Source organism: Pipistrellus hanaki (assembly GCF_964339955.1).
Source record: "Pipistrellus hanaki genome assembly, chromosome: 18".
In the NCBI taxonomy this organism is placed as follows: Eukaryota; Metazoa; Chordata; class Mammalia; order Chiroptera; family Vespertilionidae; genus Pipistrellus; species Pipistrellus hanaki.
Genome location: NC_140520.1, coordinates 29,662,246 through 29,677,606, shown reverse-complemented (window position 1 = coordinate 29,677,606; position 15,361 = coordinate 29,662,246). Strand labels below are relative to the sequence as shown.

Below are 15,361 nucleotides of genomic sequence, written 5' to 3'. Positions count from 1 at the left end.
CTCCCCGGGCCCCCCTCTCCCCCCAAACAAGACAGCTCGAGTCCTGCCACCTGCCCAGGTCATGGCAGCCAGACGCCACTCTGCCCTTCTGGAGAGGCAGAGCTGGGTGGGGATACCTGCAGGCTGAGCTTGCTGCCAGTCAAGATGCCCCTGGGGCCCTAACGGTTTGGCTCAGTGGATAGACTGAAGGGTCCCAGGTTCGATTTCCTTTCAAGGGCATGTACCTTGGTTGTGGGCACATCCCCAGTAGGGGGTGTACAGGAGGCAGCTGATCAATGTCTCTCATCAATGTTTCTAACTCTCTATCCCTCTCCCTTCCTGTCTGTAAAAAAAAAATCAATAAAAAATATATAAAAAATTAAAAAGATGCCACTGGGAAGGCTGACATGAAAGAAGCACCACTGGTGCTTCGGAGAGTCCCAAGCCCCCAGGGATCGAGGCCACAGGAGAGGCAGAGCTGAGATGCTGAGATAAGCTCCGGAGTCCCCAGCCACTTCCCCAGGGGCCTGTCAGTGGAGGCCAGCAGACACCTTTGGGGCAGAGCCCCGCCCCCTGACCCTGAGGCCGGGCAGAAGCACCCACAGTGAAGTCACCGAGAGCAGGAACCCTCCCCGCACCCAACAGCGCACCCAACCCCTTCCAAAGGGGCCAGGATGACCTGCCTGGTGGTGGTGGTGGTGGGGATAAGGAGGGTGAGGCTTTGGAGCTCTGTGGAGGTCAGATGGCCTCATCTTCCTAGATATAAGACCGGCCTTGGGATCACGGCCGAGGCAGGGGACCCTGGGTGGGTGACTTCATCTCTCAGCCTAAACTTCCTCGTTTCTAAAGTGGAGCGAATGAGCCCTCTGCACCCCGTGTGTGGTAAGGATTCAATGTGTCCACAGGAGTAAAGCTCTGCCCAGAGCACCGTGTTCAGGGAGAGGTGCCTATTACTCTTGTTTTTATCATCAGCACCCCCGTGTGCTGGCCACTCCGCTTGCCTGTGCGCACTATGGCCCCACGGAACCGGCTCCCTGCCTCCCAGGGTGGCCCATCCTCCCTCCCTGCCTCCCTCACATCCTCTCAGGCTCAAATGGTGGGAAAATTAGCCGGTTCCATGCATCCACCACTGGTCTCGGGTCACCGTGACCTGCTGGCCCCAGGGCGGCCCTGCGGAGTTCCACAGAGGAAGGAGGACATCCACACCACGTGACAGTTCTTTAAATACACAAAACTGTGCCCATCAACCCCCTCTTCCCCCCCACACACACACCAAAATCCTCCCTTCTCAGGGGTAAATATGCCCATGTTTGAACCTTTCTTCATAAGCCAGCAGTCCTTCTCTGGACTCATTCTACAGTTTGATATTTCCTCCTCTTACTCCCGCTTCCGGAAAGGGTCCCCAAGCAAATATCCAAGGGACACGTGACCTGTGCTTTCGCCAACACCAGCGATCCCCTCCCCCTCTGGCTGGAGGAAGCCAAGGGTTGCTGGCTGTGCAGGAAAACAGCGCCATGGCAGCTCTGAACCTTGGGGACCGGTTGTGGGGATTCCTTTCCCGTGTGGCCCCACGGAGGCTGAGGATGGGGGTGCAGAGGGCTCATTCGCCCCACTTTAGAGACCAGGAAATTTACGCCTGTCCTCCTCTCTGCCGAGCTGGGAAGGCACCGCCAGACCCACTCCCACCGGAGAATCCAAGGCCAGTCACTCTCCTGGCTCCTGGTGGCAACCAGGTCTGGGCTCAGGAAAGCACAGACCGCCTTCCTCACCTGATACCTGGTGGAGGAGGGGGAGAAGGGAGCAAAGGAGCACCATCTCCAGCCCTGGGGAGGCCGGAGGGGAGCCGGAGCCCAGCCCGCCTTCAGGTACCTCCGGGTTGGGCTGGCATTCTCAGGGTGAGGAGGAACAGGCCCCACCAAGGAGGAGCCCTGTGCCTGGCTCCGGGCATTTCCCAGGTGCCATGGACTCCCCCCAGGCGCCCTGAGACACGCGTGGGGACACACACGGAGAAGGCCCTTCGCCCGGGGAGGCTGTTCTAGGCTCTCATTCCTTAACCAGCTCTTCCCCAGTCCGTCCCATTCGCCTAAGCACCTCCCACACCCCCCGGACAATGCCCGGCACACCGTGTTTGTTGATTCGGCTCCTGAATCCAGGACAGGAGGAGAAAGAGAATCAAAATTAAATGTAAGATATGGTTCAGAACCAAAGCAGCGCCTAAAATAGCTCCCGGAGCTAACATGATTTGGGAACAGTTACAAAACAGCCCGGCCGCGAGGAAGCTGCTTGTGAGCCTGGGCGGCGTGGGGCCCGCCCTCCAGGCCCGGCGATGGCCCTGCCCTGCCCTGCCCTTCCCTTCCCTTCCCAGCGGCCATCGGCGGTGGCTGGAAGGACGGATGGGCACCGGAACAGAGACTCGGGGCCACTCCGGCGGGGCCTGCTTCTAAACACCCGCAAGCTCAAGGTTTGCCTCTCCCTTTGGGAGTCACACAACTCCCTGAGCCTGGCTGACCACTACCCACCAGGAGGCCATCTGTCCCCCGAGGTATCGTGTCGCCTTCACGCAGGAGAGAGACCCAGGGGTCCCTGCAAGAGGCCCCCACGCCGGCTCCCCGGTTCCTGCTTCTCTCTCACACACAGAACAAGGAACAAGTTAAAGAGTGGCGGGAACCCTGGGCAAGTAAACTTTGCTCCTTGGCCAAGCCACACGGTGGAACGCACCCCTCCCTCCGCCTGCAGGTCTGCCACCTGCTCAGGCCCAAGCCGGACCCTGGCCAGGGGGGGGTGCCTCTCAGACCCGGCCGTCTCCCTGGGGCTTAGAGGAGGATTTCAGACAGAGGCTACCATCCTGCCCTGCAACCCTGACCCCCGCTGGCCCCCAGCTTTGGGAGATGAGGAATGAGGGAGCCTTCCTGCGGCTTAAAGCCCTAAAGGGGTCTGGCTGGCTTCCTCCCAAGGTTGCCCTGGGACCTCGGCCCTGAGTTCCCCTAGACATGGATGACCCCCTTGTCCCTCTTCTGAAACAGCCCTCCGATGCGGCCAAGCCCCCCAACGACAACACCCCTCGCCTTCTGTCTGCCCACACAGCATCCTCATCATCATGGATGTGGACCTCAGCACCCACCAGGCGCTAAACACTCCTCAGGCCTGGCACTCCGGGCCCTCCACGGACCGCAGCTCACCCCACCTTCACGGGGGTGCTCGAGGCCCGGGCCAGCTCCGCCTCCACTCTGCAGGCCGGAACGGAGCAGCCTGCGAAACACTGCCCATCCAGTCACCGGACTTTCAACCACGGCGAGAGGCAACCTGGCACCACTATCCCTCTCCGAGACTTCGCCCCCTTCCCGTCCCCATGTCACACCTGACAACCCCGGGTATGAAGGTGGGACCAAGCATGTTTCCTTACAAAAAGGCAACCACACAGGTGCTGTGTGATGGCTGTAAATAAATACTTTTAAAAAATATGTTTTATTGATTTTTTTTACAGAGAGGAAGGGAGAGGGATAGAGGGGACATCGATGAGAGGGTCACTGATCAGCTGCTTCTTGCACGCCCCCTACTGGAGATGTGCCCGCAACCAAAGTACATGCCCTTGACTGGAATTGAACCTGGGACCTTTCAGTCCGCAGGCCGACACTCTATCCACTGAGCCAAACTGGTCTCGGCTAAATAAATATTTTTAAAATGAGATTTTACTATTGGCTCATTTGAATGAGGCCTAATAGATGGTGTTGGCAGAGGGCGTAGAGGGGATACATGGTGACGAGAAAAAATAAAAGAAAAAAATAAAAGAAATGAGCTGTGAGGTATGTGTAACTCCTTCTAGTGAACAAGGTAGTTTTATGACAAATTGGCCTATGTCCCCCCTCCCCCATCCCCAGGAAGTCCTATGAAAGAGACCCAATGATTCCCAGCTAGTCATCAGCAGAGCAACACATGCACCCCAGGACCTCTACCCGCTAAGTCCTATGCTCTGGGTGCCCCCGGGGTGCCAGGCGGCAGAGCTCGGGCGGGGGGGGGGGGGGGGGGGGCTGACGGCCGTGGCCTGGGACTCAGGAGTGCTCGCAGGACTGGCTGTGTGACCCGTGCAAGGTCGCCCACCTCATCTTATCTCCGTTCTTCATCCATAAAACAGTGCTAATAACACTGTGACCTGTGGCGACCGTGAGCATGGAATGAGATGATGTATGCAAAGCGCTCAGCACGCTGTCCAGCACGTCATAAACGCCCGGGCAATGGCAGCTGTTTTTACGAAGTGCCACTGCCCAGGCAGGAAGCACGGTGCCTCCTGGACGCGGTGTTCCTCTGCAGAGCGGGAACCAGAGAGAAGCCATGGCCTCTCTCCTGCCCCCGTGGCTCCCAAACAGCCGCCCAGATGCACAGGCCGCAGACGGCGAGGAGCTCAGTGCCACGGGCAGGAATGGATCTCCACGGCTCACGAGGGCACCAGGGCCGGGACCTGTCCCTCCTGCCAGGGGTGGCTCCCGGCCCCGGTGCCTCTGAAGCAGCAGGCTGTCCTGATGGCTGAGCTGCAGGCGTGGCCACCGGCAAGATGGCGGGGCGGGCCTGTGCCAGCCTGCGCACCCTGCCTTCCTTCCGGGGCCGCTGCCTCTCCTCCCCCGCCTGCCCGCCCCCTCCCTCCCCCGGGGCTCCAGCCTCTGCTCCCGGGGCTTGGGAGCATGCCTGTCCTCGGCAAATAAAAGCGCATGGCCTACTTCCAGCTGCCTGCCTCCCTGTTTCTCACTTTCAGATGAAAATAATAACGCGCAGACACACAGAGGCTGGAGGGGGGGACGAAGTGGCACCGGAGCACAAGGGCTCCTGCAGCGGGGGCCGCAGTAGCCTGGCAACCTGAGAAAGGTGTGTGTGCCAGAGCGAGGAGGATGCAAACAGACCAGGGCCGGGCCTGGAGCCGGCAGGGCTAGCCGGGCAGGGTCGCACAGGCCGGCCTGGCTCCTCGTGTGCCGAGGACGAGCGGGGAGCAGCTAGCACACTGCCTGCCACAGGGCCCTGTGTCCCCCCCGATGCCACCTCCCTGGTCGCCCTGCTAGCTCCAGGCCCTCTCTTCTCTGGTCCCGTCCAGATGCCTGTACAGGTATCTCCCCAGACATGCTGGACGTGCAGGGCCTTCCCCTGCTCTGAGGCCTCCCATGCCTCCCCCAGGCCTCACGGAGGCATTCTCCTAGCGATCAGGGCCCCCAGTACCTGGTCCCAACTGACGCCTCCAACCTCACTTTCCTCTTCTCCCTCAGCACTCACCGATCCTGTGTATACATCCCTCCTCCAGGCCTCCGCAGATGGCCGGTCTTCCCCCGACCTTGGCCCAAACCCGGAGGTCACTGTTCTCCGAACACAGGGGTTCCCAACCTTTTCTTGACCACAGCCCCCCAAGCATCTCGAAAATCCTGATCCCCCCCCACAGTGACATATAATTCTTATTACTCAAAAAGCAAACTCTTATTCACAGGGAGGAAGCCTAAAAGGCCACTAACTTGGTCTAAATAAGCTCTCAAAGAACATGGCATCCATGAAAGGAAAAATAAAAGAACGAAAGTTCAGTTGAAGTACTGAGGAAGAAATCATGAAGAAATTGTTAAAAAAAAAAAAAAAAAATGAGCCGAAACCGGTTTGGCTCAGTGGTAGAGCATCGGTCTGCGGACTGAAAGGTCCCAGGTTCGATTCTGGTCAAGGGCATGTACATTGGTTGCGGGCATCCCTGGTTGGGGGTGTGCAAGAGGCAGCTGGTCGATGTTTCTCTCTCATCGACGTTTCTAGCTCTCTATCCCTCTCTCCTCCTCTCTGTAAAAAATCAATAAAAAAAAAAATAATATAAAGTGATATGAAAAAAATAGCAAATAAAGTTTCAAAACATATAACAGAGAATTGAAACGCATAGATATGTCATAATATATATTTCTATACTGCATATGAGGCCCCTAGAACCATAAGAAATGCAAAAAACTCACTGTTAACTCTCAAAATGCCCCCCTTAAAAATCCAATTGCCCCCCTGTGGGGCATGTGCCCCATATTGGTATTTGCCGAATGCCTACCATGTACCAGGCATTGCTGGGCATGAGACCACAGGAACACCTAAGACATCTCCTGCCCACAGTGAGCTCCTGGCCACAGGGCCAAACAGGCCCATCAAATAGGGCACTTACTAATTTAACCCTTAGTTTACAGGTTCACTTAATCCTCTCACTACCCCTATGATGGAAGTGCAATTACCAGCCAGTCCCATTTTATAGATAAGGGAACTGAGGTATGGCTGGGGTGGGGAGGGGGGATGGAGACTAACTGCCCCTTCAGTCCAACCCAGGAGGCCTTTCTCCTCCTCCTCCCCCTCCTCCTCCTCCTCCTCCTCCTCCTCCTCCTCCTCCTCCTCCTCCTCCATCTCCTCCATCTTCCTGAAACTGGCTGGAATGCAAGCTCCATGAGGACAGGGACTTCTGTCTGCTTTGTAAACTGCTGAGTCTGCAGGGCCTAGAATAATGCCTGGAATACAGCTTGCACTCATAAATACTTGTGCCCTAGATGGTTTGGCTCAGTGGACAGAGCATCGGCCTGTGGAATGAAGAGTCCAGGTTCAATGCTGGTCAAGGGCAGGTTCAATGCTGGTCAAGGGCATGTACCTCGTTTGCAGGCTCAATCCCCAGCCCTGGTCAGGGCGTGTGTGGGAGGCAACCAATCGATGTGTCCTCTCTCATCGATGTTTCTCTCTTCTCTCCCCCTCCCTTCCACTCTCTAAATACCCATGGAAAAATATCCTCCGGTGAGAATTAACAAAAAATAATTAAAAATAAGTAAATAGTTGTAGAAGGCACGAGTTATCTTATGCACCTTACAGATAGGAGAACATGGATGTTTCCCAAAGCTATACACCTGGAAATGGTAGAACTAAGGCTCAGATCTGGCACTTGCCAGGTACAAAACACACCTATGGTGCCATCAGCTGACACTAGGATTTACTGAGTACCTGCCATGGCCAAGATGCTCGGGAGTGATCCTCGAAATGAAAACACTACTGGGGGCCCATTCTGTCCCAGGTGCTGGGGGACACAAAGACATGGCCTTCAAAAAAAAAATAAATAAACACTGTCTGTACACATACATATAAGTGAATATGGAAACAGGCGCCGTTTGAATATATGTAAATAACATGCATATATGCAAATATCATATACAAATTATTTTAAGACCGTCTGGGAGGGCCCGATGATTGCAACAGTTAACAGATGCAATAGAAACCGGGAGGGTGCAAGATTCACTGGAGGCAAAGAGGCTCTTCGAAGGAGACAGAAGCTGTGGGGGCCCTGAGGAATCCAGAACCTTCTATCTAAATGGAAGGAGCTAAGGCCATGCGGCAGGGGCAGGGATGGGGGTGGGTGGGGGGGGCGGTGTGGTTGATGTGCAGAAAAGCATTAAGGCAGAGCTGTGCAGGCTCAGGGAACAATTCACAGAGAAGTCTGGCTGGCCGAAGGTTTTTCTTCCTTGTTTATTTTTTGAAAATGTACACCTCTGCTTTTAACCGTTTCCTCTTCGGCCCCTATCAGCAACGTTTTCTTGGGGAAACAAATGGTTCACAGCAGCAAAAAGATACATTTTTTTTGGAACCCTGGGCTCAAGTTCAATCTCATTATCCTATGGATGGGAAACTGGAATTGCCCCTGGTCCCGGAGCTGGCTCGTGGCGGAACTGGGGAGACAGCTGGGGCCCCTCCCATCTCACAGGGTGTACCGCAGGGGGCAGAGGAGGTGGGCCAGGCCGCCGTGTCCTGATGGCTAACACTCTCAGAGTCTACGACTGGCATACGACCGGGGACATTTGAGGCCCCTCGGAGTCCGTGTCCCTCCGCTGGAGACGCTGCAGAGCTCTCTGTGCTGCATGGAAGTCATGAGTTGTTTGTTGCTTTTCTTCCTGCTTGGCTTGTTTTGACACGAGGAAGAGGCTAATCCTCCTGGCAGGCTTGGGTAACGCCGAAGGGCAGCAGTCCCCTCCCTGAAGCCGCGGAGGCAGCCAGCTCCAGCAGGGAGAAACCGGATCCAGGACGCTGCCTGGTCAGCAGCTGACCTCTCTGCTGGCCCCTGGTGGCTCCTCCACACCCCGCTGGGGCTGCCTTCCCCGGAGAGCACGGGCCCTGGAGGCAGATGGGTCCAACTGCGACTTCCACCTGCCACCAGCTGAGTGATCTCAGGAAAGACACGCTGCCTCCCTGCGGCTCAGTTTCCTCGCCTGTCAGAGACAATCCCGGCGTTACTAGGAGGCCTGCGTGAGTGAATATAATACATAGAAACTAGTCAGAACAGCACCTGGATCCCAGTGAATGCTCGGTGAGTGTGGCTGTCGCTAGGATGTTTTTGTTTGTACCTAAGGCGCCCTGAAACCTGGTCTCTGAGGTGCCCGGCCAGGCCAGGCTGGATGCTACAGGTACTGCTGTGGGGCTGGAGCAAACAGTGGTACCCAAGATGCTACAGGCACAAGCCTATGGAGATTCAACACCTCCTTCAGTGCCTGGACTTCACTTTCAGCATCTCTGAGAGCTGGAGGCAGGTCAGTGATGCTACCTGCTTGGCGCTGCCCTCGTGCTCAGATGCAGGCCAGGCCTGTCCTGCCTCACGCTCTCAGCCACGGTTCCTGCCCTGGGGGGTGGCATCTGCCTGCTTCCCTGTACGGAGGATTCACGTTCCACACGCTTGGATCCTTCGTCGACATCCTGTGGGAACACTCCAGGCATTTTCCTTGAAATAAATAATTCCAGACGTTTATTCCCTGAGATAAATTCAGTCCCGGGATTTGGGGGAGTTGGCTGGGTAATATCTTTCAAAGCCATTGCTGACTATTTCCTTGAGACCCGGGGTCCACCTGGTGGGTGGACACAGGAACTTATCCGGCTGCCTCTTCAGAAGGGGGTATGTCTGAGAGCACGCTGTCGCCTGGCCCCAGGGGATAGAGTCAGCAGCTTGGCACTGATGAAGAAGGTGCCAAGAGTGAGATGGTGGCAGCCGTGGCAGCCGTGGTCTCAGTCTTCTCCCCACCCACTCCCTGGGTTCTGCAGAAAGTCTTTAAGACTCACATACGAAGAGGGACCATTCAGGCTCAACTCTTACTTTGTAGATCTCCACCTTTTCATCTTCATATCCTGGCATCCAGCACCTGAGAGGGTTCTCAGGGGGAGTTCAGGGAATGCCCGTTACACGGAATGGAGGCTCTCATTCTCTGGAATCACAGCTCAGAAACAGCCTGGCATCTTAGAGCCAGCTGTGTCTGTCACGTGCCGCCAGGTCATGTTCTACGACGCTTACAGGACCACGGGTTGCCCTGAGGATTCTTCGGTGTCCAGTAATTATAAATATGACTACTGAGTTATGTTAGATGTCGTGTTTACATGTAGACTACTCAACTGACCCAATCACCCACTCCTAACCAGCTTTCGAGAGGAAATAATAGGAGTGCCAACCATATTTCCCACTCCCCCCACCTACCCTCTGCCTCAGTGATCTGGTCTCCTTACTGACCCCCCCTGCACACCCCCATTCTTTCCACTAAGCTCATTTTTGCACTGCTTCCTCTGCCTGAGGCGCCCTTCTCTCTCCTCTTCATTAGCACACAGCCCAACCATATGTCAAGGCCACACACTCAAGGTCATGACTTCCAGAAAGCCTTAGAGCAGTGGTTCTCAACCTTGCTAATGCCGCGACCCTTTAATACAGTTCCTCCTGTTGTGGTGACCCCCAACCATAAAATCACTTTCGTTGCTACTTCATAACTGTAATTTTGCTACTGATATGAATTATAATGTAAATATCTGTGTTTTCTGATGGTCTTAAACGATCCTGCTAGCGGTTCTCAACCTGTTGCGACCCACAGGTTGAGAACCGCTGCTGTAGAGTCTAAGACCATCGGAAAACACAGATATTTACATTACGATTCATAACAGTAGCAAAATTACAGTTATGAAGTAGCAACGAAAATGATTTCATGGTTGGGGGTCACCACAACAGGAGGAACTGTATTAAAGGGTCGCGGCATTAGAAAGGTTGAGAACCACTGCCTCAGAGTGATCTGTGCTCCATGGTCTTTCTCTGCCGCTACTTCACCTATTGCTACTCCTGGTGCCTAGCATTCCATAGCCTGCTGTTTCAGGCATGTTTTCCCTGACCCCATGTTCTGGCCCATACTTCCACCACCACTCTACAGAAATGTCTTTCCAAGGTCAACAATGACATCAGACTCAGCCAAGTTCAAGTCCTGGCTCCATTATTATTTAACAGTCTCAGTGGTTCCTTCCTCAGACCTCATCTTTACTGACTTGGATGTCCAGCACCCCTTCTTAAATCCCGTCCTGTTTTTAAGTCCAGGGCACTACCCAGAGACCACGCCTCCTACGTCTTTCCTGGCTGCTCCCACCTGTGCTAAGCCTAGGCCCCTGCTCCTATCTCCCAGCCCTGTGTGTCCTGGGATACTTTGACACCTCTAACTTTATCCCTCACCTCTCCCTCAGTCCTCAGGCATCTTGGAACAGCTGTGGGACAGCCAACTTTGGTATCCTACTGTCACCTCATGCTCAGCATGACTAAAATTCATTCAGCAATTACTTGTTGAGAACCTATGAAGCCAATCTGTTCTAGTCCTTGGTCAGTAAAAGTTCTCTCTCCAAGTGCCATCGATGGATGCATGGGTACATAAAATGGGGGACAGCCATGTAATGGAGCATCATTCAGCCTTTAAATGGAAGGGAATTCTGACACATCCTACAACATGGATAAACCTAAACACATGCTAAGTGAAATAAGCCACTCAGAAAAAGGCAAATACAATATCATCCCACCTTTATGAGGAACCTATAGGAGTCAAATTCATAAAGACAGAAAGTAGAATGGTGGTTACCAGGGCTGAGGGGGAGGAGGAAAGGGGAGGTATTGTGTAATTGCTACAGAACTTATGCTTTTTTGTTTTGTTTTGTTGTTTTTAAAAAATATATATTTTATTGATTTTTTACAGAGAGGAAGGGAGAGAGATAGAGAGCCAGAAACATTGATGAGAGAGAAACATCGACCAGCCGCCTCCTGCACACACACCCCCCCCCCAACCCATTCAGCATCTGGCACTGACCTAAGCCATTTTATTTAATTTTATATATATATATATATATATATATATATATATATATATATATATATATATTGATTTTTCACAGAGATGAAGGGAGAGAGATAGAGAGCCAGAAATGTCGATGAGAAACATCGACCAGCTGCCTCCTGCACACCCCCCACCGAGGATGTGCCCGCAACCAACATACATGCCCCTGACCAGAATCAAACCTGGGACCTTTCAGTCTGCAGACCAATGCTCTACCACTGAGCCAAACTGGCTTTAGCCAGAGCTTACATTTTACAAGACCTAAAGACTTCTGGAGTTGGATGGTGATGATGTAATTGATTGTTTCAATTATAATGAAGGAGACACCGTCTTCATGGAGCTTACATGCTGGAGGCGATGCTGTGATTGCTACCCTGTTTCCCCGAAAATAAGACAGTGTCTTATATTAATCTTTTCTCCCAAAGTTGCTCTAGGTCTTATTTTCAGGGGATGTCTTATCTTTCCATGCGCTAGGTCTTATTTTCGGAGGATATCTTATTTTTGGGGAAACACGGTATTCCAGAAGCTCCGTCCCAAATGCCCATCCCTTGCATTGCCATTCTCCAGCTTGTCCTGTGGGCACCTCATCCTCTTCTCCCCCCATATCCACATCCTCTCCATCTTCCTCCTTAAAGCGTTTGTCTCAGTCCTTCCTCCTTCCCAGAATCTCCATTTCCACCAGCTCTTCATGTTGGATAGACAAACTCGAGGACGTGGGAAGACACTCAGCAGTGCCGGGGTCGAATGCCGGCTTCACCACTGGCTTAGAGTGAACTCATACACGAGCTTTAATCCCCTCGCCTGCTGTAGGAAGAGTTTGTCGGGACCCTCATGAAGGCACCTTCTGCCTCTCACACAGGGTGAGTCTCTGCTTCGCCCTCACCGGCCCAGTCTGCGACTGGCGTGGTCCTTGCAGGTACTCCGCAGCCAGAGAAGCAAGGCCTCTTTCAGGAGGAGAACCAGCCAGGGCCACGGCTCCCTCCAAGTGCTCCTTGGCTCTCTTTCCTGCCGGCCTGAACTTTCCCTGCTTGCAACCTTGTGACGCTGCATTACCTGCCCTTGGATTCTGCCAGCCCTGCACTGCCGCGGGGACCTCTTCTGACCTGACTGCCCATAACTGAGACAGCCTCGTCTGCTGACAGTAGACCCTGCTCTGCTACCATCAACCGGGCTTCTTGGTGGCTGTGCAACAAGGATGCTGCTGACTGGACTCTGGCTTCTCCCTGGCTGTCACTACGGCCCCTACTGACGTGCCAGTCCTGGCCCTGGTCCTTGCAGTGTCCACTGAGTTCACCCTGCTGCAAGATGGGTTTCCAATCTGCCTGTGACGGAGTCATTCACTCCACAAATGTCCACTATGATGTCCAGTCCATGGCAGGCACTGTCTACGCAAGAGATTCATCGCGATAGGACACAACTGCTTCTCATATCAGTGGCCCTCTGCTGCCAAAACAGGCTTCCCTGGTCAAGGAAGACTTCATCCAAGTCAAAGTCGTTCACTCCACAGGTATTTATTGAGCATTCATTACGTGCCGGGCACTATTTCAGGCATTCTGATAAAATACCAATTTTCTACGTAGCACACTGATTACAGAACATGAGCTCTGTGGCAAGAATCTGTTACACAACCTTCAGTAATTACAAAAGCCCTCTGAGCCTTGGTCCCCTCACTTGAAAATGGGGCATAACGGTCACTAAATGGTAAGATTGTCTGAGGAAAAAATGAGACCGTCTGTGTAAAATGCTTAGAACAGCTGAAACCGGTTTGGCTCAATGGATAGAGTGTCAGCTTGGGGACTGAAGGGACCCGGGTTCGATTCCGGTCAAGGGCATGTACCTTGGTTGCGGGCATATCCCCAGTAGAGGGTGTGCAAGAGGCAGCTGATCGATGACTCTCTCTCATCGATGTTTCTAACTCTATCTCTCTCCCTTCCTCTCTGTACAAAATCAATAAAATATATATTTTAAAATGCTTAGAACAGTGTATGGCACATAGCAAGCACTTGAATATCAATAATTTTTATTTTTATGCAACCTAACTATGCCAAGAATTTCAAGAGTCCTTGTCCCACCCTACCCAACCAATATCTCAATAGTGCCTTCGTAGGTAAGTACTGACAGACAGAATGAAGCCGCAACACCAACATGGCTAATAAAGAATAAAGATACCTGTGCGAGGTCACATAGAATCCTAATGCTTTCACATGGGTTCCCCTGGGGGATGTCATTAAAGTTATGGATACCAAAAGCTTTTGAGAGGAAAAACTGGTTGCAATAACATACATTCAACAATATATGAAGAACTTCCTACAAACCAATAAGAAAAAGATAGGCAGCCTGATAGAAAAGTGAGCAAAACATTGGAAAAGGCACTTCACAAATAGCCAATATCATGGAAATGCAAGTTCAGACCAAGTCCAATATGACTTCATTCCCACCAGGATGAGGACAATGAAAACAAAAGGTAATACCAAATATCAGCAAGGACATGGAGCAACCAAAACTTTTCTACGTTGCTAATAGTAGTAGTAGTATAATCAGTACAACTGCTTTGGCATTATCTACCTGTGCCAAGCAAATCCACACATATCTACGTGTGTATGTACAAAAATACAAATATGCGTTCACTGAAAGATATATTCCAACATATTCATAGCAGCACTGTTTGTAATAGTCAAAAATTTGTACACAGCTCAAACACTCATCAACCATACAACAGATAATCAATTGTGGTCTATTAATAAAATGGAATACTATACAGTCACAAGAACGGGAAACTACAATGACACACATTATGGATGAATGCCACGAAATAAGAAGTGAAAGAAGTCAGACACAAAAGAGAACACACTGTGTTATCCTTATTATACAAAGTTGAGAAGCAGGCAAAACATCTGTGACTCTAGCAGTTGAAATAGCTGTTACCCTTGGAAGGATGGTTAGCAACTAGGAAGAAGAGCGGGGCATTTTGGGGGAGGAGGGGGCCTGGTAACGTTTTATTTCTTTGCTTGACCTGGAAGCTGCTTACAGATTGTGCACATTTTGTGCTCAACACTTAGGATTTCTCCACTTTTGTTCTGTATGTATTATATGTTAAGAAAAAATATTCGGGGGGAGGGAGAATAATTTTTTTTTTTAACTAGGAAAAATTGGTTTATCCAAATGGATTGTTGCCAATAGATTTTTTTTTTAATTTTTAAAATATATTTTATTGATTTTTTACAGAGGGGAGGAGAGAGGGATAAAGAGCTAGAAACGTCGATGAGAGAGAAACATCGACCAGCTGCCTCTTGCACACCCCCAACCGGGGATGTGACCGCAACCAATGTACATGCCCTTGACCGGAATCGAACCTGGGACCTTTCAGTCCGCAGACCAACACTCTACCACTGAGCCAAACCGGTTTCGGCAGTTGCCAATAGATTTTAATTTTAGCGCCTCCATGAAATCTAAGACACATTTCTGATCGCTTTCCTACTGCCTTTCCATAAAATGGCAGAGATCTTACTCTCTAAAATTCCAAACCCATATAAAATAAAGACATTTTCAACACTCCAAATTAATTTATCAAGCTTTATGTCCTAGGAGGCTGAGTTTGAAAATGTATTTGGGTTTTGTAGATGCATGTTGCAATATGGAGTCATTTTGAGAAACAATATTTTTTAATGAGAAAAAAAAAAAATGGTGGGGCTAGGAGGGAAGGGAGTAAAAATCAAGAAGATGGAGGAGCCGAACCAGTTTGGCTCAGTGGGTAGAGCGTCACATTCGGACTGAAAGGTCCCAGGTTCGATTCTGGACAAGGGCATGTACCTTGGTTGCAGGCACATCCCCAGTGGGGGGTGTGCAGGAGGTGGCTGATCGATGATTCTTTCTCCTGATGTTTCTAGCTCTCCCTTCCTCTCTGTGAAAAAGCAATAAAAAATATATTTGTTTTTTAAAGAAAAAGAAAAAAAGAAGATGGAGGAGAAAACACAGCTTCAAACCAGCAGCCCAGGGTTTAGCCAGAGCACTGCAGTGACTCTGGGCCTGGAGGCCAGGAAGTCCAAGCAGAAGCCAGGGACTCAAAGACAAAGTCAGGATCTGGAAGCAAGATGGTAACTGAGTTAAGGAGGCTCAGAGACCCAGGCAAAAGAGCCCCGAGCGCTTGTAGATAAGCTACCAAGAGGTTAGGAGGGGCGTGATCTGACTTCCTGACCCCGGGCAGGAAATAATGGCTGGGCGTGGGCAGCCCTGGTTACATAAGG

At 51.7% G+C, this 15,361-nt stretch overlaps 1 long non-coding RNA gene across 1 annotated transcript in view; it reads right to left on the bottom strand.

Moving 5' to 3' along the window:
* Window positions 1–7,264: 7,264 nt before the first annotated feature.
* Window positions 7,265–15,361, bottom strand: part of LOC311612404 — a 31,314-nt gene continuing 23,217 nt past the window's right edge. Inside the window, exon 3 of the long non-coding RNA XR_014793291.1 lies at window positions 7,265–8,243. This is a non-coding gene — a long non-coding RNA (uncharacterized lncRNA). The remainder of the gene's footprint in view (window positions 8,244–15,361) is intronic.